The sequence below is a fragment of the Hypanus sabinus genome, chromosome 8 (assembly GCF_030144855.1).
Source record: "Hypanus sabinus isolate sHypSab1 chromosome 8, sHypSab1.hap1, whole genome shotgun sequence".
Lineage (NCBI taxonomy): Eukaryota > Metazoa > Chordata > Chondrichthyes > Myliobatiformes > Dasyatidae > Hypanus > Hypanus sabinus.
The window spans coordinates 70,910,967-70,935,659 of NC_082713.1; positions in this window are offsets into that span (position 1 = coordinate 70,910,967).

Below are 24,693 nucleotides of genomic sequence, written 5' to 3' on the forward strand. Positions count from 1 at the left end.
GATCAGTTTATGCACCGGGCCAAATTGGAAAGGACGTGTACCAGCCAAATTGTAGTTGTAGGGTTAGGCCCCAGAGCTGTCCAAAAGTGAGGATTGACCCGATATTTGGATGATTTAAGTGCTGACCCGAATTGCAAAGGTCAGGGTGTTGGAACCGAAGGTGATGGGTGGGGTGGTTCTGCCTGATTCAGCTTGCTGCTCCCTGATGTTTACTCGTCTCTGCGGCGAACTCAGGTTATGGCCTACTCTGGCTGCAGTGATGCCTGACTTTGTGACTGTTGTAAAACATCAGCTCTGAATATTATTTACTTACTTAGATTGTTTTTTTCTCTCTCTGTGCATTGGGTATTTGGCTGTCTCTTTAGGGTTTCCTTTGGGGTTTCTTTGTTCTGTGGCTGCCTGTAGGGAGATAAATCTCCAGATTGTATAATGTATACATACTTTGATAATAAATGTACTTTGAACTTTGTACTTAAAGTTTGAGCTGTCCTCATAATTTGAGGTCATTCCTGAGACTTGTGAAGAACCTCAAGCGTCCAGCTAGCTGTTTGCTTTGAAATCCCGGAAGCTGCCTATAAAAGTGTGAACACATTGAACAGTTGTGTGGCAACAGAAGGTTTTTGAAGATGGCTGTTAAAAATTCTGTAAGGTTTACTCCAACTAAAATCCCTATTATGCCCAACATTTTTTAAAACAGAAATCAAATGAGAAGTACAAATCAATGTACCTTCTATAAAATCTATTTGAAGTGGCCAAAGCTTGAGGAGATGTAACAGAAGTATGTGCGTAGGTATTTTAGCTTCATTCAGTTCTTTATAAAACCTCAGCAGTTCCATTCAGAACAGGATAATTTATCATTCCATACGATGCACTCCTCAGCATTGAGAATGCGGAAAAATCAACTTAGCTGTGTAACTAGACTGACTGCAGTATGTTTTTACTCTGTCCACGTCCAAGTTTCCTAAAAGGTCAATGTATCAACATGCTCCAGTTTCAGTTCTGAATCAAGATTAGCATTTTGTTATGTTTCTCACAAAATAGCTCTACTTTTGAGATGAATGCTCAGGGTAGTTAAATTATGGGAGATGACAGGATAACTGCAAGCAAGCTATTCAGTCTGGGGGAACATTTCAATACAGGTGACTTTACTGTTGCATATAAAAGCAGAAAAAATCTGCAAATTGTCAGCATTAGTGTTAGGTGAGGGTTAGTGGAGGAGAGCAAAGTTAGCACTTCAGACCAATGACCTTTCATTAAAGTTAGAAAATGAGTCTGTTTAAAGTTTAACAAAATGCAGAGAGTTGGGGGAGAAGAAGGTGAATATCAGTGATGGGAAAAGACCAATAGAGACTGAACAATGAAAACTGCAGGTCAGAGGGATGATCAAAGTTTGAAAATCAAGGGTGATTTATCTGGAGTAAATGCAAGTTGAGAAAGATGGAGGTACAAGCCACACTAATAACGTGAGATAAGAACACCGCAGTTGTTGGAAATCTGAAGTGAATCTGGGAATGCTGGAAATGCAAAGCAGACCAGGCAGCATCTGTGAAAAGCAAAGCAAACTACAAATATGACAGGCTATTGGCCCTTCATCAGTATTAGCCACTTCTTCACAAACTGGAAGGACTTGTTAACTGAAATAGCTGAAATCAATACAGCAAACAATCTGCTGAATGAACTCAACTAGTCTCTTATTGAATTCTGTGTTGAGGACTAAGGTTGCAATGTGCTTTGTTGGCAGGTAAGATTTTCTTCCTCAAATTTTCTTTGGGCTTCATTGGGAGAGTGTAAGAGGCCAAAGACATAGACATAGCTGAGTGGGAGAGAGTCAAATAAGTATGTGTTAGGTTATTCTTGCAGACTGAGTGGAGATACTCAGCAAAGTGGTCAGCCAATATGTGCTTTAATTTATCCAGTGTAGAGGAGACCATATCATGAGAACTGAATGCTGTACTCTTTTTTTTATTTATTTTTTATGCATTTTTTACAACACTACAGCAAAAAAAAACCCAAAAACAAGATAGGAAATTAATACAGTGCAAGATAAACATACAATAATAATATACTAAATTGAAAAGAGTGAAAGTGAATCATTCATTCACCTAGAAGAACTCTTTGGGTCCCTAGATGTTGGGAAGTAAAGAGGTAAAGGTCAGATGCATGTCCTGCAATTGAGTGTGAAAGTACCACTGGAGCTGGAAGTGCAAATGAAGAAGCCATGGTGAGAGCTTTCTCTTTTGAATGCTGAAGGAGGAAGATGTGGAAGTTGTACCTGGTAATGGCATCATATCAAAAGTATTGGAAGTCAGTCCACTGGAGATGAAGGGTGGCAAAGTTAAAGCTGTGGACGTAAACCCTATCTATTTTCTGAGTTGAAGAAGAGTACATAGGAGCAGAAGTCTGGGTACTGGAACTGACACTTTTTACAGCTCTGTCAACAATAGTTGAGGGGAAGCCACAATTAAAGAGAAAGGAAGACATTTCAAAACAATCGGTGTAGGAAGTTAACATCGGGGCAGGTGCAATGGAACTGGAGAAAATGGGAGAATTGAATGGAGTACCTGAAAAATGCAGGGGAAGGATATGTGTAGTCAAAGTATCCATGGGAGACTAGGTTTTTAATGGAATGAGATTGCTATATAAAAGTCATGAAAGGAAGAGAAGAGTCAAGCGTGGACCAGCTGCCATGTGAAAGTGAAAGTAGAGTAGAAATTGCAAGGCATCTGATCAAAAGCTTCAACAAAGAATTGTGAGGACTGTTGGAAGGATCATTGAGGTCTCTCTTCCAGCCATCTGAGACATTTTTCAGCAGTGCTGCATATGCAGAGCCCTTAACAAGGATCCCTCCCAACTGTCCAACAATTGTTTTGATCCTCTTTTCATCAGGCAGGTGGTGCCATAGCATTAGGACAAGGACTGTTAAGATAGGAAACAGCTTCTTCCCCTAGGTTGTGAAACTACTGAACTCCCTGCCAATCCCCAAGTCTCATCATATATAAGGCACCAGTAGTGTTATACTGTCATCTTTTTAACTTGTACCATAAAAGCACCTTATGCTAATTGTCAATCTTCTGGAATTGCATATTTTGTTTGGTGATTTATTTGTGGTAGTATTACTTTATGTGTTGTGTGTGGGTTATGTAAAGGGGGTTTCTTTTCTTTTCTTTGTTACTGTGTATGTAATAAAAGGGCTTCTTTGTTTTGTTAACTAGCAGGAATGCTTCTTTGTTGCAAGAGAGTGCTGGAAGCTTGTTTGGGTTGAAATTTACTGACAACGAGAATTGTATTCCTTTGTAAACCAAATGGGAATTAATGTTGTTCTTCTGAGTCTGTAAGCTTTTGTTGACGGGCTTTTGGGAAGATCGGCGCGAGGGGGTTGAGAGAGAGGACACAATGCTGTAAGCTGGGCGAGGAACGGACCCCAAGCGGGGGTCTGAGGCCAGGAGGTACTCCGAGGGGGGGCGGGATGAAGCTAGATGTGCTTGGTTGACCACTTCGGAGGGTCCTGAGCTGCGAGTCGAGGAGTTCGGAGGGGAACGAATGGTGGCCAGAAGACTTCAGTAATTGAGCTCCAACGGTTGTGCATGAAGTGGTTTGGACTTTGATAAGTTTGGCACCTTTTCTTTAGTTTTTTCTTCATATATACTGTATCGTTATTAATCACTTAGTTATAGTAACCTTTATAAATTGTACTCATTTAATCGCATATGGTGTACTGCCTGTTTTTGGGCGAGGTGGGGACATCATACAGCATCCACACCAGCTGATTACCCAGTTTGGCGGGGCCGAAGGCTGCTCCCCCTGGACGAGAATGAGCTGACCGAGCCTGAGGCGACCCAGGGGGTTACATTGTGGGGGCTCATCCAGGATTGATTTCTGTGGAAGCTGTGTGATCACCCTCTTTAAATTATGTCTGAGGTGAAGAGCTGGTATGCCTTTGTGGGTGTGCGATTGTTGGTTATCACTGCGTGTGCATTGGGTGGGGTGGCTGCTGTTGGTAGCCTGGAGATTGTTGTTCGAGTTCCGACTAGCGCTGATGAAATGGTGGTGGGACCATGGGCTGTCTGTACTGTTTGGAGAGTGAGGAGTGACAGGTTGGGATGTTTCAGCAGTGGTGGGCTCCGCCCGGTTGTTGGAGTAACATCCAGCCCTAAAGGGGCGGAGGCGTGGGTGGAGCAGGCCTCCCAGTTGTTGGGTGAGTGGCAGTGCTTGGCTGAGGAAAAGCGACAGGGACGGGTTGAAAGTTTGAGTAGGCGGGCTGGTGACTTCGTTAGAACTGTCGGGCGCAATTACTTCGAAGTGACCGCTGCCAGTTCTGGGAAAGCGTGGGAAAATGCGTGTGGTTCGACTGGAGGTCAAATGCCGCAGCTGGGGGGCTTATCATATCCGTGGCAGGAGATTGGTGGAAAGTTTTTACGGTATCCCTTTTGGCTAGGGGGGCAGATAAATTACTTGCGGTGCCAAGGGGATCTGTCAAGGGGATCAGTTGTTCCATTGATCCAAGAGGTGTCGGGAAACTTAGAGGAGGCCCAGTGGGGGAATGGCTTGGGGTCTCTGGGGAAGCACGTTCCCAGCAATGTACCAAGGAACTCCCGAAAGGAACAGACTCTATTCCTAAAGGCTTAGAGGGGCCATGCGCACAGGTGTTGTTACGAATGGATGGAAGTCAAGTTAAAGCCATCCTCGGCACCGGGGCGTCAGTTAAGTTGCTGTACAGCTTGTTTTATAACCGTTATTGGAAGCATTTACCCTTGTCGACATTGAGGGCACTGGAGATTTGGGGTACCAGTGCCGTTGATTATTGAGACGACGGTTGTTGGTCAGTGAAAATGGAGTTCTTGGAGGCAAAAGTGGAGATGACTGAGATTCATGAATCGTTAATGCTGATGTGTCCGGACACTTTTGAGACGGGCCGCGTTGCTGTTCTAGAGAAAACCAATATCCTGCTGGTGCGCTTGGGGGCCTACCCGGAGGAGGTGGGTGAGCGCTGTTTGGAGGCATTGTCGATGCACCCAGAGTTTTGAGCTGCTTGTGCGAACGTGTGTAACAGCATTGGGCCGATACCGAATTCAAACAAGAGCCGGTGGTGGTACGGCCTAGGGGAAGTATCTGAGGGTGAGACCCTCTTAGTGTACGCTGTGAAATACCACGAGGGAAGGGAGTTGATTGCTGAAGACACCTCGGAGAGAGAGAGGTTGCGGCGACTGGCCCCTACAGCCGTGGAAGATGTAGGCAGCGTGTGTGTGGATTATAGTGCGTTGGAGAAGCGCACTGTCAATGACCAGAATATGGCCCTGAGGGCCGAAGAGGCGATGGCCTGTCTGAGTGATGCGACGTGGTTTAAGGTGCTGGATCTGAGGAGTGGATTTTGCCAGATCCTGATGAGTGAGGCCGACAAAGAGAAGACAGCGGTTATAAATTCCCAAAGAGTCTTCCAGTCTGAAAAGATGCCACAGGGCATATCTGGAGCCCTTGCAACCTTCCTGCGGGGCAGGTGGAAGACCATAGGGGATGTGGAGGCGTTTGGAGTTTTGGTGTATGTGGATGATCTCTTGGTATTTGGATTTGCCTCAGGAGAATATGAAGTGAGGTCATTGCAGGAGCGGCTGAGAATTACAGAGTTAAAGTGTTTTCTGGACACGTGCCAGGACTGGCGAAGGTCGCAGCTCATGAGTGACTGTCTCTATGGAATCAAGTTTGAAATGAAGACAGAGAGATTGGAGAAAGTGATCTGCAACCATTCGGACGACGTACAAGTTGGAGAGAATGAAGAAAGTTGTCTGACTGAGGGTAATAGCAAACTGAGAACCCAGAGAGGGGAGTTTGCGGAGGTGAAGAAATTACAGACAAATCTCAGAAGAGAGAAGCGGAAGCTTGAAGGGAACCTGAAGATGACCATCGACAGTTCAAATGAAGTGCAAAACCTGAAAGTTGATCTGGAAGAAGTCATGAGGAAGAAAAAGCTGGAGAGAAGTGCAGTGAATACTGAACAGGAGGCTGAAGAGACTGCGGGAGCAGTGCAGGCCACGTGTTTCCGTTTGGAGAAGATCAAACAGCAGCTACCGATCGCAGAAATGAGGAAGAATACAGATTCGATGGATGATGTGCTGGATGTGTGGTACATGCTGCCTTTTGCTGACTTCCCTCGATTGAGGAAGAGACCTTTGGCCCTTCTCCCATTGAGTCAGGTGTAGCGGGGAGGGTTAGTTGTGTGCAGTGTGGGGCATGAGTGAGAGGTTGAGAGAGAAGTTGCTAGTGGGCCCAAGGAATCCCCAGTTGTGTCTGAGCCTGAAGGGTTTAGGTGAGGGGATACGGAGGTCTCAGAAGGATTAGGGAACTCCCAGATAGTTGGCCTATGTAGCACCTGAAGAACAGGGCGTGAGTTTACTGTGTGGGGAGGAGATGTCACTGTTTGTGCTTGGGTTACGGTGTGTTGGCAGGAAAGGTGGCGAGTTATTTCATAGTCATGAAGACATGACTTTTATTTGGTGGGGGGAGAGTGTAAAGGGGGTTTCTTCTTTTTGTTTCTTTGTTACTGTGTATGTAATAAAAAGGGCTTCTTTGTTTTGTTAAAAGCAGGAATGCTTCTTTGTTGTGAGAGAGTGCTGGAAGCTTGTTTGGGTTAAAATTTACTGATAACGAGAATTGTATTCCTTTGTAAACCAAATGGGGATTAATGTTGTTCTTCTGAGTCTGTAAGCTTTTGTTGACGGGCTTTTGGGCAGATCAGCGCGAGGGGGTTGAGAGAGAGGACACAATGCTGTAAGCTGGGCGAGGAACGGACCCCAAGCGGGGGTCCGAGGCCAGGAGGTACTCCGAGGGGGGGGGGATGAAGCTAGATGTGCTTGGTTGACCACTTCGGAGGGTCCTGAGCTGTGAGTCAAGGAGTTCGGAGGGGATCGAATGGTGGCCAGAAGACTTCAGTAATTGAGCTCCAACGGTTGTGCATGAAGTGGTTTGGACTTTGATAAGTTTGGCACCTTTTCTTTAGTTTTTTCTTCATATATACTGTATCGTTATTAATCACTTAGTTATAGTAACCTTTATAAATTGTACTCATTTAATCGCAAATGGTGTACTGTCTGTTTTTGGGTGAGGCGGGGACATCACACAGCATCCACACCAGCTGATTACCCAGTTTGGCGGGGCCGAAGGCTGCTCCCCCAGACGAGAACGAGCTGAGCGAGCCTGAGGTGACCCAGGGGGTTACAATTATATGTACTGCACCTTAGTCCAGAGGAATGTTTTTTCTTTTGGTGGTATACTGTAAATTTGCTTAAATTACATTAAACGTGAACTTGAAGTTGACAAAATCTTGTGAGTACAGCACATGAACAGGAAGCAGCACAAACGTATTCATCAATATATCAGATAAAGATGTGAAAGAAGGGCCCGAACAGGACTGAAAAAGAGCTTTTCTGTTTCCTATTAAGAGGCAAGCATTGTTAGAATCCACACGAATTCCCAAAACTACATCTTTAAATGGAAAAAGAAGTGCGGTTGAGTGTAATTGTTCAACGTCTTTCATGTTTTCAGTGCTGTTCATCCTCTCATTTTTCAAAGTTCAAAGTAACTTTTATTATCAAAGTACACATATGTCACCATATATATATATCCTTGAGATTCATTTTCATTTGGGCATACTTGATAGATCAATAGAATAATAACCATAAAAGAATCAAAGAAAGATCGCTCGAGGACAGCATTCAACCAGAGTGCAAAAGACAATAAACTGTGCAAAATTAATAGGAAAAAATAATAGCAATAAATAAATAGGCAATAAATATTGAGATCATGAGATGAAGAATCATTCAAAGTGAGTCCAGTAGTTGTGGGAACCTTTCAATGATCAGGCAAGTGAAGTTGAGTGAAGCTATCCCCCTTTGGTTCAAGAACCAGATTATTGGTGGGGTGGGGGTGTAATAACTGATCTTGAAGCTGGTGATGCAGGTCCTAAGGCACCTGTACCTTCTCCCTGATGGCAGCAGTGAGAAAAGAGCATGGCGTGTGGCAGGAGTCCCAGATGATGGATGCTGCTTTCCTGCAACAGTGTTTCATATAGATGTGCTCAATTGTAGGGAGAGTTTTACACATGATGGAATGGGCCATATCCATTTTTTATTTGTAGGACTTTCTGTTCACGGGCTTTAGTGTTTCCATACCAGGCTGTGATGCAGCCAGTCAATATACTCCCCGCCACACATCTATAGAAACATTAGATGTCATGCCACAAACTCCTAAGGAAGTAATGGTGCTGCCATGCTTTCTTCACAATTGCGCTTATGTGCTTGTCCCAGGACAGGTCCTGCAAAATAGTAACATCTAGACATTTAACCACTGATCCTCTAATGAGGACTGGGTCATGGACCTCTGGTTTCTCTCTCTTGAAGTCTATAATGAACCCTTTGGTCTTGCTGACATTGAGAAAGAGATTGTTGTTATGACACCACTCAGCCAGATTTTTAATCTCCCTCCTATCTGTGATTTGTCACCATCTTTGATTCAACCTTTGACACTGGTGTCATCAGCAAATTTGAATATGGTATTGAAGCTCTGCTTACCCACGTTGACATGTGTAAAGTGAGTAGAGTACGAGGCTAAGCACACAGACTTGTGGTGCACCTGTGCTGATAGAGATCATGGAGGAGATGTTGTTGCCAGTCCAAACTGACTGGGGTCGGCAAGTGAGGAAACCGAGAAACCTATTGCACAAGAATGTATTGAGGCCAAGGTCTTGAAATTAGTGACTAGTTTTGAGGGATTGATAGTATTGAATGCTGAAATGTAGTCCATAAAGAGCATCCTGATGTATACACCTTTGGTGTCCAGATGTTCCAGGGTTGAGTGAACAGCCAATGAGATGGCGTCTGCTTTGGGCCTGTTTTTCTGGAAGCCAAATTGGGGCATATCTGTGTTGTTTCTCAAGCAAGAGTTGATATGTTTCATCACCAACCTATCAAAACACATATCCACTGTGGATATAAGTACTACTGGGGTGGTAGTCATCAAGGTAGGTCACTAGGATCTTCTTGGGCACTGGTGCAATTGAAGCCTGCTTGAAGCAAGTGGGCACCACACAGTGCTGAAGTGAGAGGTTAAAGATCTCAGTGAACACACTAGCCAGTTGACTAGTACATGTCATAAACAGGTGCCCCATCTGGGATGAGTGCTTCTTTGGGTCCAACCTCCTGAAGATTGCTGTGAGGGTCACTATCAAAATCAAGGAGACTTTAGCAATTCAAACAAAACTAAAGATGTATTACAAAAATGAACTAGAAGAACTAATATGATCTCAGGCAAACAATACAGAATCTTGATGTACTGAAATTACTCACGATATACAGAAGAACTCAGTTTGAGTTTCACTAGACAGGAACCACAACAACTGAGCAAAAAGGGGTTGGCATGCCCCCCTGAAATACAAACTGGTGCACGTAGGAATTCAAACCCAAACAGAAAACATTGGTGTGTTCAGATGAAACAATAATCCTCAAAGCCAATAACTACAATAGAAGAAAAAAAAAATTTCTGTCTCCATAGATTTCTAAATCTGCTAAATATCTCCAAAGCTTCCTGTTTTTATTTCAGATTTCTTACACCTGCAATTTATTGTAGAACCTAGTCAGCAGTAGTCAATATCATTGTGCTAAGTCACACTGATCACTAATGGCCATCAGTCTACTTCTTTTCCCTATGATCCCTGACACACTGATGTCTGTTGATTTGGCTTCAGACTACTGTCCTAAGCAATAGAGCAGTCTGGGATGATAGGCTGCTGTTCAGGGGTAAGTGTGGTGTGAGTAAGTCTGACTGCATGGGGTGTGAGGTGACTGGAGGGGAAGGACATTAATGACCTAAACTTGCAGAAAGGTGACCTCTTATGTGACTGGTGAGTCAATATTGTGCCCATCTGCTGACACACAGATCCCACCACCATCCTTCCAACTCCAGACCCAAGATTCCAACGGCTAACAGACCTAAGCATAAAGTGATGCAAGATAAAGCGGACAAATACATTCGCTGATTGCTTAAGTGTTTTAATAACCAGAATTCTAGTTTTACTTGAAAAGGTATTGGAAGATGGATAAAGCTAGATTTAAAGCAACATCATGCTATGCCTTCAGTTAAATTTCTGGTGTAGATTTGAACATTGCCGTTGACTAAAAATTCTAGCTTGACTTAATTAGCCCATTAACTTCAGAATCTTCAGTTACCGGCAACATTACAAGAAACAGCCACACGAGGCTTGATTAGTATTCTTTAAATTACTGATTTCAACCATATTTATATAGTAATTTACTATTCAAACTTGTAATACTTTTATTTCTCTTTCCAAATTGAGAAGTCTCAATAGAAAATCATTTGCCTTACATATCTGAAAGAGAAAGTTACTCAAAACTATTGAGCAATATGCCTTATATACTTTAGGATCCTGATCCTTACATACTTAATTAACATTGTAAGGAGTCATCCTCTACCTCCCTCATCTTGTTGCTGCTTATTGCCAATTAGTAGCTCAACTGTTATTACCAGTTGAAGTACTCTATGAAAACATTGAAAATGCAAAGTACAATGGTAGTTATTATGCTTGCAAATATTATGATAATCAATTGTATCACTACATATACTATTAGGTTGAAATGTAAATTCACAGCACCAGGTCCTGTCACACCACCACCACCCTTGTACCCTCTAGTACATTGTCAGACTATTTGCCCCACTCAATACTGGATGAAACACATTTTTCATCAGTTAATCAATAGCTAAACCAAAACCAATGCTTTCAGCCTTCACCACAAGCCACTTTCATCCATTATCTCAGAGCAAAGACCATTGTACACAACCTTGGCCCCTAACAACTTGCAGCTGAGAGTCCAGTGTTATATCCTTTCTGCCATTTCTGCTCCTCTGTAATATTACTTGCCCTGTTTACTGTGTCAAACTTGTCCAATGCCAAAACCCTCACCAATCTTCTCAATATACTTCAGGTCAAGAATATCAAGATTATGTTATGATTCTCACTGTATTCAAATCCCTCTGAAGGAATGAAGAGTTAGAAAATGGCAGTGAAGACAGAGTGCTGCTCCATGCCAGTGAGAGTGGGCAATGAAACCAAATCAAGCAAACCTGGACCCAGCTTCTGGTGCACTTCTCCTGTATCCCTAATCTCTGCCACCTTTCCTGTTCCTGGTCTTCCCTAACCCTTCCTCCCCAAGCAACTAACTCTGCAACACTTCTTGCCTCCATAATGTTCTCTGTCTTTGCATCCTACTCACTCTCCATTTGTTCTTTCTCTATATATCATCCCCTTCTTTTCTCCATCAAACTTTACATCTAACTCTTTCTTGCTCACAAACAAGACAAAATCTGTAGATCTGGAAATCTGAGCAACACACACAAAAATGCTGGAGAAACTCAGCAGGCAAGGCAGTATCCCTGGAAAAAAGTACAGTGGACATTTTGGGCCAGAACCCTTCGGGTTCTTCCTCTCCCTAACTGTCTCCAGTTATTATTCTGCCCCTCTTACTGTGTTTTTCCTTCCTTACACTTCCTTCCTCCCCTTCTCCTCCTGAACATCTCCTCATCATATTCTATCACTTTCCCTGGCCTTTCTGTTCTCTTTCTCACACCTGCTCTCACCCTCACCCTCACCTTGTCTACTTTCCCCAATCTGTCTTTCTTCACTTCTGGCACTTCTCATCCTCTATGTGTATATCTCCCTTCCTCCTTTGCCATTCCACACCTCCTCCCCCACTTTCACTGTATATCTCCTTCCTCTCTCACATTCCACATCTTGCTCCTGTATTCGCAATGTGTGAATCTTCCCTAGAGATTCCAAGTGTGATCTGTTTGGGTGGCAGTGGGATTGAGAATGGACTGCCCACCCGCAGTGACTGGAAGCCGACACCTCACTCCTCACCCTGGAGTCATGCAGTGGTGGGTTAACTGTTAATCTTACACATCTTAATGAAGTTTACTTGAATAACAATGTACTATACATGCCAATGAGATTACTAGAACAACGGTAGCACTTGTAAATGTGACTACGCTGCGTAAGTATAATGCAAACAGCATCTGCTGACCTTGCATTGTCCATTTATCAGGAGAATGATTTGTAATTGGAAATAAGCATGTGCTTTCCTGCATGTGCATAAAAGGAAGGGCTCTGGAGCTTTTACTCAGATTTCACTAAAGACTGGAGGTGCAGCCGGTGCTTGGAAGACTGAGAACCCAAACCCTTTGTCAAATAGTGGAAGATCCTGACACGTGGATTAGGCACAGGATCAGTTGTAAGGCAATCGGCTGTAAAATATGCTTCCTCTCTTTTTGTCTGTATTATTCATTACTGTAATAAAACTCACATTATATTAATGTGACTTCCTTGTCCTTTGACTTCCTTTCAACTGAATGTTAGTCCAGATTCCATAAGAACACTTTTCATTAAGCAAAGACTGCCAGGGTAGCAGGAGCCAATAAGAGAGCTGACCAGCACTGTTGCTTTCTGATACATATGACCTCTCTGAACTTGATGTCTACTAGTCCTGGTCCATAGTTGTAAAGAAGGAAATGCATTTTACAAAGTATTATTTTAAAGGGGGTATTTAAATATTGTCCTTTCTGCTTATAATCTTTGAAATTATATCTTCCTTTAATACTCCCATGCAACCAGTAGAGAATGAATCACTTAAAGTAACTGCAGAAAAAAAAACTGAAATAGAATTGTCAACCAATTATAAACACTGGAATACAATCTCTGAAAGCCCAAACGTACAGTAGGCGTACCAATAGAGATCTGATTCTGTTCACCTCATGTCTATCCTTTCAGTTTGTGATTTTTTTTCAGCAGCACTATTTAACTATTATTCCACGATTTCAGCTCATTCCGTATGTGTTTAATTCAGTCCTATTCTCCATTATCCTAAACCATCTGTCTTACACAGTCATATTAGCAAATGTATCAGCTCATTTACTGCTGGTACAATGGTTCCTGAACAAGAGCCATAATCACTAGAGCATTGCCTTGGAACAAATTGGAACTTGCTGAAGTTACTCTGTAGGTTACATTGCTGTTCTTTCACTTCTGAATTCCAAGAATGAATCCACTTACTGTAAGGTGGTTGGATGAAAGATTCCCTTCTCTAACAGTTGCAGAATAAAAACAAAAAATGCTGGAAATATTCCATAAATCAGGCAGCATCCATGAAGACTTAGTTTCAAGTTAAAAACTGTGTATCGAAATATTAGAATTATGCAGACAACCACATTTGTCACTTAAATATATTAATTCCCACAGACCTGAAATGTCCATAAAATCTTGCCTAATGACAATAACTCAGCATTCATACATAGGCAGATTGTAAATTGGTATAAAAAAAAGTATCTCAGTAATGGACCAGATAATGCTTCTCTGAAGATTACAATAGCATTATTATGAAATGATGAAGTGTTTTGAATTGTACAATACATAACTACTCATGCTGTCCTTGGGCAGAAAAATCTTAAAACTATTTTGTTTCCTGGTATCTATTAAATATTCAAAATAACCATGGCTGTTAGAATAAAAAAGATTGATATCAATCCTAATAATTCCAAGACTTTTATTTTGGATGAAATGAAACAAGTCATCAAGGTGAATGTACAGACTAATTCTTTATTCAATATGCAAAGCACCCCAGTATCATTACAGATAGAGACAGATGGGCAAAACCAATTTAATAGCAAGTCTGTGCAGTGCTCATTAAAAAAAAAGCAGCCGAAGTTCTGGTGCAGTTACGAAGCCAGGTTCATTGGAAAATTTAGGAAATGGTAAATTTTTGTTGACATTGATATGATATAAAATGGGCATTGGCATAAAGAGATCCAAAGTTGGGCTGCAAAATATTTGCACTATTATAAAATGTCAATGTTTTGATACTTACTGTAAATTATTATCAAGCTTTCTTATGCCTCCAGTTACTTTACCTTCAGTTTTCACCATCAAGATAATCCTTCGATCTTCTGCAAATTCAAATTCAGTAAAGTTCAGGAAGCATCTGTAGATAGAGAAGATAAATATTTCAGGTTAAAACGGGATTCAGCGCTTAAAAAACTGACTTCAGATTAGTTTAAATCTCTAATTCCCTCCAATTCAGCTCTGCAGGAGTTTTTTTCCCCACAGAGAGTCAAAGCAAAATACAAAGTCTGCATACCACCACCTTCTCAAGGGCAATTGGGGGTGGGTAATAAATGTTTTTATTATCATCTGCAATGCCTTATTTTGCATAAAATTAACAAAAGAGGTCAATCCCATATGATTTGCCACTATGTAGATTCATATTTGGAAGTCATTTAAAATTTTATGTAGTCACAAGTGATGTAATCAGTGCTATGTGGAAAAAAACTCTACAGAGGGAGTCATGCAGTCTTTAATTCATTGTGGGTGGGTAATAGGAAATATGGCTACATCTGCTGAAAGGAAGCAAGGGCTACTTTAACTGAAGTCTACAGCTCACCCTGTAGACCATGGACTGACTAAATCTTTAATTATTTTGTAATGGTTGATAACCAAGTGCATGAATGAGAAGTACCTGAAATTTCTGCTGATCTCTTTGCTGTAACTTTACCAGAAAAAAAATTATCAACCTTCAGTGGAGCACCCAACAGAATTGCTAGTTCAGAGTTTCATTGGTCCGAGTTAAGTCCTCACTTCCATTAATGTTTGAAGGTGACACATTACCCCTGTGACCATGTGAATTTCTTCCCAAATTCTGCAGATGGGCAGGTTAATTGCTCACTGTAATTGTCCCATGTATAGGAAAGCAGTGGAGTCATGGTGCACTCACAAAGGGAGAATAAAATGGGTTATGGTAAGATTAGAGAAAATCAGTGTTCTATATGCAGGTTTCTGTACTGTTTGCCTGCACAACTTGAACTCTAATAATACTTGTAATCACTTTATTCAGTTGAAATTCTTCTAAATTCTGTATCTGGTAGTTCACCAATGATTGAGAAATCTAACTTGGAAAATTTTTCATTCATCTTTATTTGATATCTTAATCAGGATCTTACCTTCCTTTCCTTCTCTGTCACCCATCCCTAATATGACCACCTCTCTCTTGCTGCTCTTGGATATCAGAACAAGCAAAATGTACTGAGTGAGGAAAAACTAACAGTACTGCTCGCCAATCCATAGAAATGCCAGCATCCTGCAGAGCCCAGGTATTAGCAAAAGAAAACAATGTAATTTTGCAGCCACAGAACACACATTCATAAAGAAGTCAAATGAATTCTTTTTGCCTTGTGTACAGCAACAGGGAGGAACTAAACCAGTATCTTCTTCAGTCCAGTATGACCTCCACACAGAATTGACATTGAATTTGCACTTCAATGTAAGAGAACACTGTGACTCATGTAAGTTTTTACAGTGTTGAGAAAAGCAACTCAGCCTTGTATCCTGACCATGACCTATTGGACGCTTCCAAAACTCAATCCAAAATCTTTTAAATTATTTCTTATTAGTATCTCCTTTGTTGGTTCCTACTACAATACAATGTCTATGGCCCGAGAGAAACGTTCACTTACACCCAATTTTCTATTGTCCAATTTTGAAGGAAATGTATACTGTAAGGTTCTGCATTGTCAAGTTCTGGTCTTTTGCTCTTCCTTTGCATCTTTCATTTGTTGTTGGCAGCCTGTTATTGAATAGAAAAGAAAATATCTCTCTTATCCTTGGGAGTTAATACTATACTTGTAAGCCCCTCATCCTTTCTGAAACAAAAGTACTCATTTTCCTTTCATTCATCACATTCCATTTAATGTCACTAGGCAGCTAACCTTGATTCCCATGGTACGCATTAGATCTATTTGTTATCCTATACTGAAGAATTTTCTGCTGATGGTTCGCTCTATTTAATAGGTTGCAGACAAGTCATTCATTATTCTTGAATTAATTATTTCACTTTTCTGACTCCTTACAGCTTTTACCTGACAACTGTTATTTTGGATTAATACCCATTTATCAAAACAAAACACAAAAGCATTAAACCACCAATAATATTCATAGCATATTGATCAAGCAGCAACCTTCATGTAAGCAATGAAATATAAATATAAAGGTCTTGATGAAGGGACTCAGCCCAAAATGTTGACTGTTTATTTTTCTCCATAGACGCTGCCTGTCCTGCTGAGTTCCTCAAGCATTTTACGTTTGTTGCTCTGGATCTCCAGCATCTGTAGAATCTCTCGTGTTTATTAAATATAAAGGTTTTTGGCTGGATGTTTTCAGTCCTATTGTCATCAATTTGAAGCATAAATCTCAGAGTTGTGATCCAGTCGAAGTTCTATAAATGTATAACATAAAATCTGCTTTTCACATTAATTACATAGAAGATAGAACTTTGAAGAGAGGAACATAGAACAGGCATTTTCACCCACCATGTATTTGCCAACCATAATGCCAAACTAAACCAATTCCATTTGCCTGCATACAGTCCATAATCCTTTATTCCATGCTCCTGCCCAAATGCCTCTTAAACATTACTGTTGTATCTACTTCCAACACATCCCGGGCAGTCTATCCCAGCCACCTGGACAAACATCTCTATGTAAAGATCTCCCTTAAACTTCCCCCCTCTCACCTTAAACCTATGCTCTCTATTATTTGACATTGTCATCCTGGGGAAAAGAAATTCCAACCACCAACCTTGTTTATGGCTCTCATCATTTTATATACTTTGAAAAATTGACAAATGGCAAATTAATTTATTATTGTCACATGTACCAAGATACAGTGCAAAACATATCATGCTGTACAAACAGGCCAAATCATGATGGCACAATAGTGAATTGTGGTACTACCAAGTAAAAACAATAACTGACTGCAGAATAAAATGGTATAGTTACAGAAAAAGTGCAGGGCAAGTAGGCAATAAGGTGAAAGGTTGTATCAAGGTAGATTGTGAGGTCAAGATTACATCCTATCATACTAGAAACAAGCAATAATCTTACAGCAGTGGAATTGAACTTCTCCTTGAACCTGGTGGTAAATGTTTAGCTGGTTTTGTATTTTCTGTCTGATGGGAGAGTGGAGAAGAGAGAATGCCCAAGGTGGTACTGTCTTTGATTAAGTTAGCTTCTTTACCGAGGCAGTGAGAAATGTAGACAGATTCAATGGAGGGCAAGCTTGTTTCCATGATGTCCATAACAATGTACACAACTCTGCACTTCATTGCATTCACAGGCATAGCAATTGCCACATCAAACTGTGATGCATCCGGATGAAATATGGTCTATGGTACATACATAAAAATTGGTGAGGGTCAAAGAAGACATGCCAAATTTCTTTAGTCTTGATGCACCATCAATAACTCTCTGAGACATGAGGCAAGATATTGGCTTTTATTGACTGGAAGAAAGATCAAGCAGTAATTGACCACCATACTACATCCTGGAGACTGAGGGCAGGGCTCAGGCCTCAATCGCCTTTATACTGGGGTCTGTGGGAGGAGCCACAGGAGCAGTCAGCGGGGGGGGGGGGGGGGGGGGCGAGTCCAGACCGACATAGGTAGTTCACCACAAGTCTCCTCAGGAAGGAGTGGTGCTGGTGTACTTTCTTGGCAATAGTTTCTATCTGGTAGACCAGGAAAGGATATTGGTGATGCTCAATTCTAGGAACTTGTGGTCAGTTCAATGTGTCTGCAACATTGTTGATGTAAACTGGAGTATCTGTACCTCCCCATTTCCTGAAGTCAATAACCAGATGGTTTGAAGACATTGACATTATGCCACTACTCTCTCTATCTCCTTTCTGTAGTCTGACTTACCATTATTTGAGATTTTTCCCACTACAACCTTGTAATTGGAGTTAGAGCAGAAACTGACCATGCCATCTTATGTGTACAGGAAGTAGAGCAGGAGGCCAAGGATGCAGCCTTGTGAAGCACCAATGTTGAGAATAATTGTGGTGAAGATGTTGCCTATCTTTGCCATCTGTTGATCTAGACTTCCCTTCATGGACTATGACTACATTTTTCCTTGCTTTGTCAAAGATGCATACATCAGGATACTCATTATCAACTACAGATTGGCATTCAATACTATCATCCCATAAAGGTTAATCAATAAGCTTCAAGATGGTTTCAATTCTTCCTCGTGAAATTGAATCCTTGATTTCCCCAGTCAGTTTGGCTTGGCAACAACATCTCTTCAACAATCTCCATCAGCACAGCTGCATCACAAGGCTAATTGCTTAGCCCCCTGCTCTACTTGCTTTATGCTTATAACTATGTAGTTAAGTATAGCTCCCATGTCATATTTAAGTTTTCTCTCATCATCACTGCCGTTGGCTGAATTAAACGTGGTGATGAATCAGCATATAGGTGAGAAATTGAAAATCTGGTAAGTGGTGCCACAACAACCTTTCACTCAATGTCAGCAAGAACAACAAGCTGATTATTGACTTCAGGAGGAAGAAACCAGAGGTCCATGAGTCAGTCCTCTTTGGGGGAATCCAAGGTGGAGAGAGTCAGTAACTTTAAATTCCTTGGTGTTATCATTTCAAATTATCTCTCCAGGGTTCAGCATGGAAGTGCAGTGCCTCTACTTTCTTCGAAGTTTGTGAAGGTTTGGCAAGACATCTCAACTTTGACAAACTTCTACAGATGTGTAGTGGAGAGTATTTCAATGGTTGCATTACAGCCTTGTATGGAAACACCAATGTCCTTGAATGGAAAATCCTACAAAGATAGTTGATATTGCCTACTGCATCATGAGTAAATCCCTCCCCTCCATTGAGCACATCTACGTGGAACTCGGTTGCAGAAAAGCAGCTTCCATTATCAGGGTCCCCATCATCCCTGCCATGCTCTCTTTTGCTGCTGCCATCAGAAATAAGGTACAAGAGCCTCAAGAACCACACTGACAAGTTCAGGAACACTTATTATCCTTTAACTATCAGGCTTTTAGACCAGCAGGGATAACTTCACTTGTTCCATCACTGAAATGTTCCTACAACCTATAGACTTACTTTCAAGGACACTTCATCTCATGTTCTTGATATTTATTGCTTATTTATTTATTATTCAGCCTGTTGTCTTTTGCACATTGGTTGTTTGTTCATCCTGTTGGATGTGGTCTTTTGCTGATTCTGTTACTTCTGTTTTATTTACTGAGTTTGTCCACAAGAATATGAATCTCAGGGTTATAAGCATTGACATATACGTACTTTGGTAATTAATTTACTTTGAACTTTGATCAGGGAGTCAAGGATCCAGTTGCAAATGAAAGTGTTGAGTCCCAGATCTAGACATTTAGAGATGAGTTTGTTTGCAATTACAGTATTAATACTGGAGCTTTAGTCCATAAGCAATAGTCTGATATAGGTGCCTTTACTGTCCTGATATTGCAGAGTTGAGCATGGAGACAGAAGAGAGAAGGGTCTAGTGTAGACCAGTTTCAGTAGTAGGCAAATTGCAATGAGCCCAGAGAGGTTGGAGTTAACATGTTCGATTACCAGCATCTCAAAACGCTTTATGATGGCAGATGTCAGAGCCAACAGTCAATAGTCGCTCCACGTTGTTTTTCTGAGGAACCAAGGGAATAGTGGTTTTTGTAAAACAGGTGCGAATTTCAGATTGAATCAGAGAGAGGTAACAGGGGGAGGCCAATTGAAGCATTAGAGGTCCTCAGCAATCCAAGTCCCTTCTCTTATTATTAACAATATTACCTGGTGCTTCCACTCCTACAAGACAGAGCACGCTGAATTGGTAGGTAACATAGCTTCTAGTGTTTGTGAGTATAAAATGTTACTAACACTTGAAATAGTACTCTTCATGTAAAGGCAAATTGAAGCACATAAAATTTTTGTACAAATTGCTGGCAGGTAAGTAATAATACAATACTGAATTAAGCAGAGAACACAGTATGTGATGCAATTAGCAAAAAGTGTGAAGCAGTATTTCTGACCTCGAAAATTTATGCAAATCCTCAAATGCCTGTCTCTGCTGAATCTAAGTCCTTGAGTTGATCCTCCTGGCATTAAACTGAATAATGGTTCCTTCTACTAAATTCATGCTATGAAGTAAGACAAAAAGAGAAAATTCATTCCTTTCTTGCAACTTTTTCAATTTCTTTAACTCCATCAGTACAAGCAAAAAATGTAGTTTATATTTCATATAATAAACTACAACTTCTGTTCTTCCTTAAAACATATCAAAAGGCTTGACAGGTTTGCATTTGAAAATGACAGCAGTCTAACAAAGAGTTCAGTGCTAAGTTATTTTGGTTGTCAAAAAGCACATCAACATACAAATACAGTAGGTTTCAAAGTAAATTATTTCATCTGGGTAACCTCAAACCTGATGGCATCAATATTGATTTCTTCTTCCAATAAACAAATTCCCCACCCCCAACCAACACCCCCATCCTCTATTCATCACTCTGACCTTTTACCTCTTCTCATCTGCCTATTACTTGCCCCTGGTTCCTCCCTCCTCCCCTTTCTTCTATGGTCCACACTCCTCTCCTATCAGTTTCCTTCTTCTCCAGCCCTTGACCTTTCCCACCCACCTGGCTTCAACTATCACCTTCCAGCTAATCTCCTTCCCCTCCCCGATCTTGTATATTCTGGCATCTTCCCCCTCCCTTCTCAATCCTGAAGAAGGGTCTCAGCCTGAAACTTCAACTGTTTATTCATTTCTATAGATGCTGCCTGACAGGTGAGGTCCTACCTCATTTTCTGTGTGTTGCTTCAAAGTACATCGTTTTTCCTCGATTTGAGATAAATCAAGGAGTTATTGATCTGTAATCCAAGGTATTACTAGGCTTGTGCAGAGTTAATTAATGAATTGATGCAATAAGTAAAGTTCTAAATATTCTTCAATCCAAAGAAGTTTTAGGAGTTAAAATATGATGGTTGAAGCAGAGATTTAGGTCAATTTATGCAGAGTAATCATCTGTTCAAGATGATACCATGGCACAGAACATAGTGGTATTATCTCCCAGTTTCAGTAGCTAGGTTTAATCCTGACCATCGGTGCTGCCAATGTATAATTGCACAATCTCCCTGTGTCCATATATGAATCATCATGACCCCCAATTTTCTCCCACAAGCAAAAGATATGCCATTTGGTAGGCTAATTGAATGCAGTAAATTATGCCCAGTGTGGGTGGATGATGAAGGATGGGTTAGGTTTGCCAATCGACGAGTCATATTTAGCTGAAACATTTGCAGACATCTACTGAATCAACTCAGCTTGAAGGTTTTCTACCTCATTCCTCGAAAGCTCCATCTCTGTGGCATCAAGGGTCACTTCACCACTGAAGACTCTACTCGGATTTTGGAAATGCCCTGCTTCTCAGTCATGTTTCCTCCTAACTTCTCTGAGTAACTCGGTAGAACATGGAGGGGGGCACATCTTGTAGGTCATTCGAATATGTAGAGCAATCATGTCATGTGACAGTGCACCATTCACAACTTGCTCCATCCTCAAGCAATCTCTCTCAGAAAGTTGAATGCCTATACTTTCTTTACTCTCTTGTTTCAGCCAGTTTTCAGGATATAAATTGAAGTTTCATAAGAGTGAACTTTTCACCTTGAATAATCTGGTATCAATTAATACTAACCTTCCTTTTAAAATTGTAAGAAATCATTTTACCTGTTTGAGTGTAACAATTACTAAGAATTATAAACACCTAATTAAAGAAAATTTTCTTACTCTGTTGAGTTATGTGAAAAGGGCACTATCAAACTGGTGGTCCCTTTATCATTGATTGGTCAAATTAACTATTAAAATGAATATCCTGCCTAAATTTGTATACCTTTTTCAGGCCTTACCCATTTTTATTCCTAAGTCCTTTTTTGATTCTCTTAATTCAATTCTATCTTTGTATTTATGGGAAAACAAATATTCTGGATTAAATAAGGTTCACTTTCAAAAAGTTAAAAAGAATGGAGGTTTAGTTTTTACCAAGTTTTGGGTTTTATTACTGGGCAGTCAATATACAAAATCTTACATTTTCATCATATTACATTAACTGTGAGATATGTATGTGAGACCAGTGTGAGATTAACTGTGAGACCAGTATGGGTCTCTTTAGAAGCTAACTCTGTTAAAAAAAAGTTTCTCTTATTCTTCTTCTTGGATCCTCACTTCCTTTATCTTTAAATAAACTAACTGATAATTTGGTAGTTAAACATACTTTGAGGATTTGGTTACAATTTTGAAAATACTTCGGTTTATCGAGATTTTCTCTTTCTAGTCCCATTTTTTTCTAATTCTTTTTTAAACCTTCTATGATCGATGTAGTTTTTAAAGAATGGGATAGATTGTGTATTAAATGCTTCCAGGATCTGTTTGTTGGAGGAAGTCTCTTTTCGTTTGAGCAACTGTCAGCTAAATCTAACTTACCAAAAACCCACTTTTTTCGATATCTACAAATTAGAGACTTTTCTGCTATCTCAACTACATACATTTCCTATGAGTCATGATAAGAACTTATTAGATGTAATTTCTAATTTGAAACCTTTTCATAATGGCTGAATATCCAATATTTATGGTATGTTGTTGGGAATAAGAGAGGCTACTTTAGACAAAATTGAAAATGCCTGAGAACAAAATTTACAGATTTCATTTTCTGAGGAGGCTTGGAATGAAATTTTTAAATTGGTTAACACTTCATATCTATGTGCTCGCCACTCCCTCCTACAATTTAAAGTGGTCCACAGGGCCCACATGTCCAAAGACAAGCTATCTTGTTTTTATCCAGATATATCTCCCTATTGCAATAGATGTAACAATGGAGGGGCTTCACTAATCCATATGTTTTGGACATGTCCGAGTCTTGAAAAATACTGGAAGGGAGTATTCCAAACTTCTTCTGTACTTTTTAAAGTAAATTTTAAGCCTAACCCTTTGACTGCCTTGTTTGGTATTGTTGGAGAAAAAGGCATAAATTTGGAGACATCTGATTAGCATATATTGGCTTTTATTTCTCTTATAGCTAGGAGGGCAGCGTTGCTTAAATGGAAAGACGTTGCTCTGCCTACTCACACTCAATGATTATGTGATGTTATGTCATGCTTAAATTTAAAGAAGTTCCGTTGTTCAATTTCTGATTCTAACCAAGACTTTCAAACATTGTGGGGACCATTCTTGAACTACTTTCAAAACCTTTGATTTGGTGTTAAAGTACAGATGTTGGCTAATAACATAAATCACTATGTGATAAGGATTTTTTCCATCTTTCTTTCTTTACCAAACAGCTTCAACTTTGGCAGTAGGTTTAGATTATTTTTTTTATTATAAAATGATTACAATGCAAATTACAATTTAATTAATGTACATGTTTGTTTATGAATATAGGGAACTGCAATTGCAAGTGTAATTTAAATATAATGTACTTGGTACTATTCTATCTTTTTTTTTTATTCATAATATACATCCTCACGTACTCCGAATTCTCCTATGTGAAAATTAATAAAAATATTGAAAAAGAGAAGGAAGTTGAATGCCCCCTTTGTGGCACAAACAACGCAGCAGTTTATCCAAACTGAAAAGGCAGGCCACCAGCTTCTCTCCTTCCTCCTGGTACATGTGCCTAAACTTCATCCTAAGGCCAGCTGCACTTTCAGCAGCTTGTTGGTAATTAGCTGTTGAGGCTAATAGACTTTCTGCCTTTAGGAACCTCACTATATCAGACGCTGGACTTTTTAAGGTTTCCACCAGTCTCTGTTTTTTCATATTATTTCCAGTAACTGATATGTTTGCTCATGCCAAGCTTCATATTCTTCTTCCCTGTCAGGTGTGGGCTTGACTCCAGAGAACACTCCCAACCTACAATAACTTTAGGACTCTGCAGGTCCACATTGGCATTTGTCAACCAATGCTGTAATAGCCAAAACCAGGTCAGAATTCAAATCAACTGTTGAAGGACCTATTAGAGCTTTCACATCAGAGAATCCCTTTCCCTCACTTCTTAAAAGCGAGAACAACTTCACCCCCAGCTACATGCCCTGCTTTTGTAAAAGTATGGATGGCTCATCAAGGAATGACTGTGCAGGCATGTGGACGTCAATGATTTAGACCAGCAGGAAGAGTACAAGGGACAATCATATTTTTCTTTGGCAGTTTGATTGATGAACAACTGCGCAAGCGTGAGGATGTCAGTGAGTTAGACTGGTGGGAAGAGTATAAAAAGAAGACAGCTTTATAGAGCAGGTATCTGAGTAGAGGTAGTCAGAGTTGGAGGGCTTTGGCTCAACAGGGCTTTGGCGACAACGGGTCGAGACAAGGTAGGTTAGCTGTGAAGAATAGAAACAGGAAGTATGTGTGTGAGGCCAGTGTTCTATACTGGGTGTCAGATGTGGGAGGTCTCCCAGCCTCCTAGATGGCCACATCTGTGCCAGGTGCATCGAGCTGCAGCTCCTTAGGGACCAGGTTAGGGAACTGGAGATGCAGCTCGATGACCTTCACCTGATCATGGAAAGTGAGGAGGTTTTAGAGAGGAGCTACAGGCAAATAGTCACACTGGGGCCTCAGGAGACAGATAAGTGGGTACAGTCAGGAGAGGGAAGGGCAAGGGTCAGATACTAGAGAGTACCCTTGTGGCTGTCCACCTTAACAAAAAGAACACCTGTCTGATTATTGTTGGGGGGGGGGGGAACAGCCCACCAGGGGGAAGCAACAGTGGCCATGCCTCTGGCACAGAGTCTGGCAC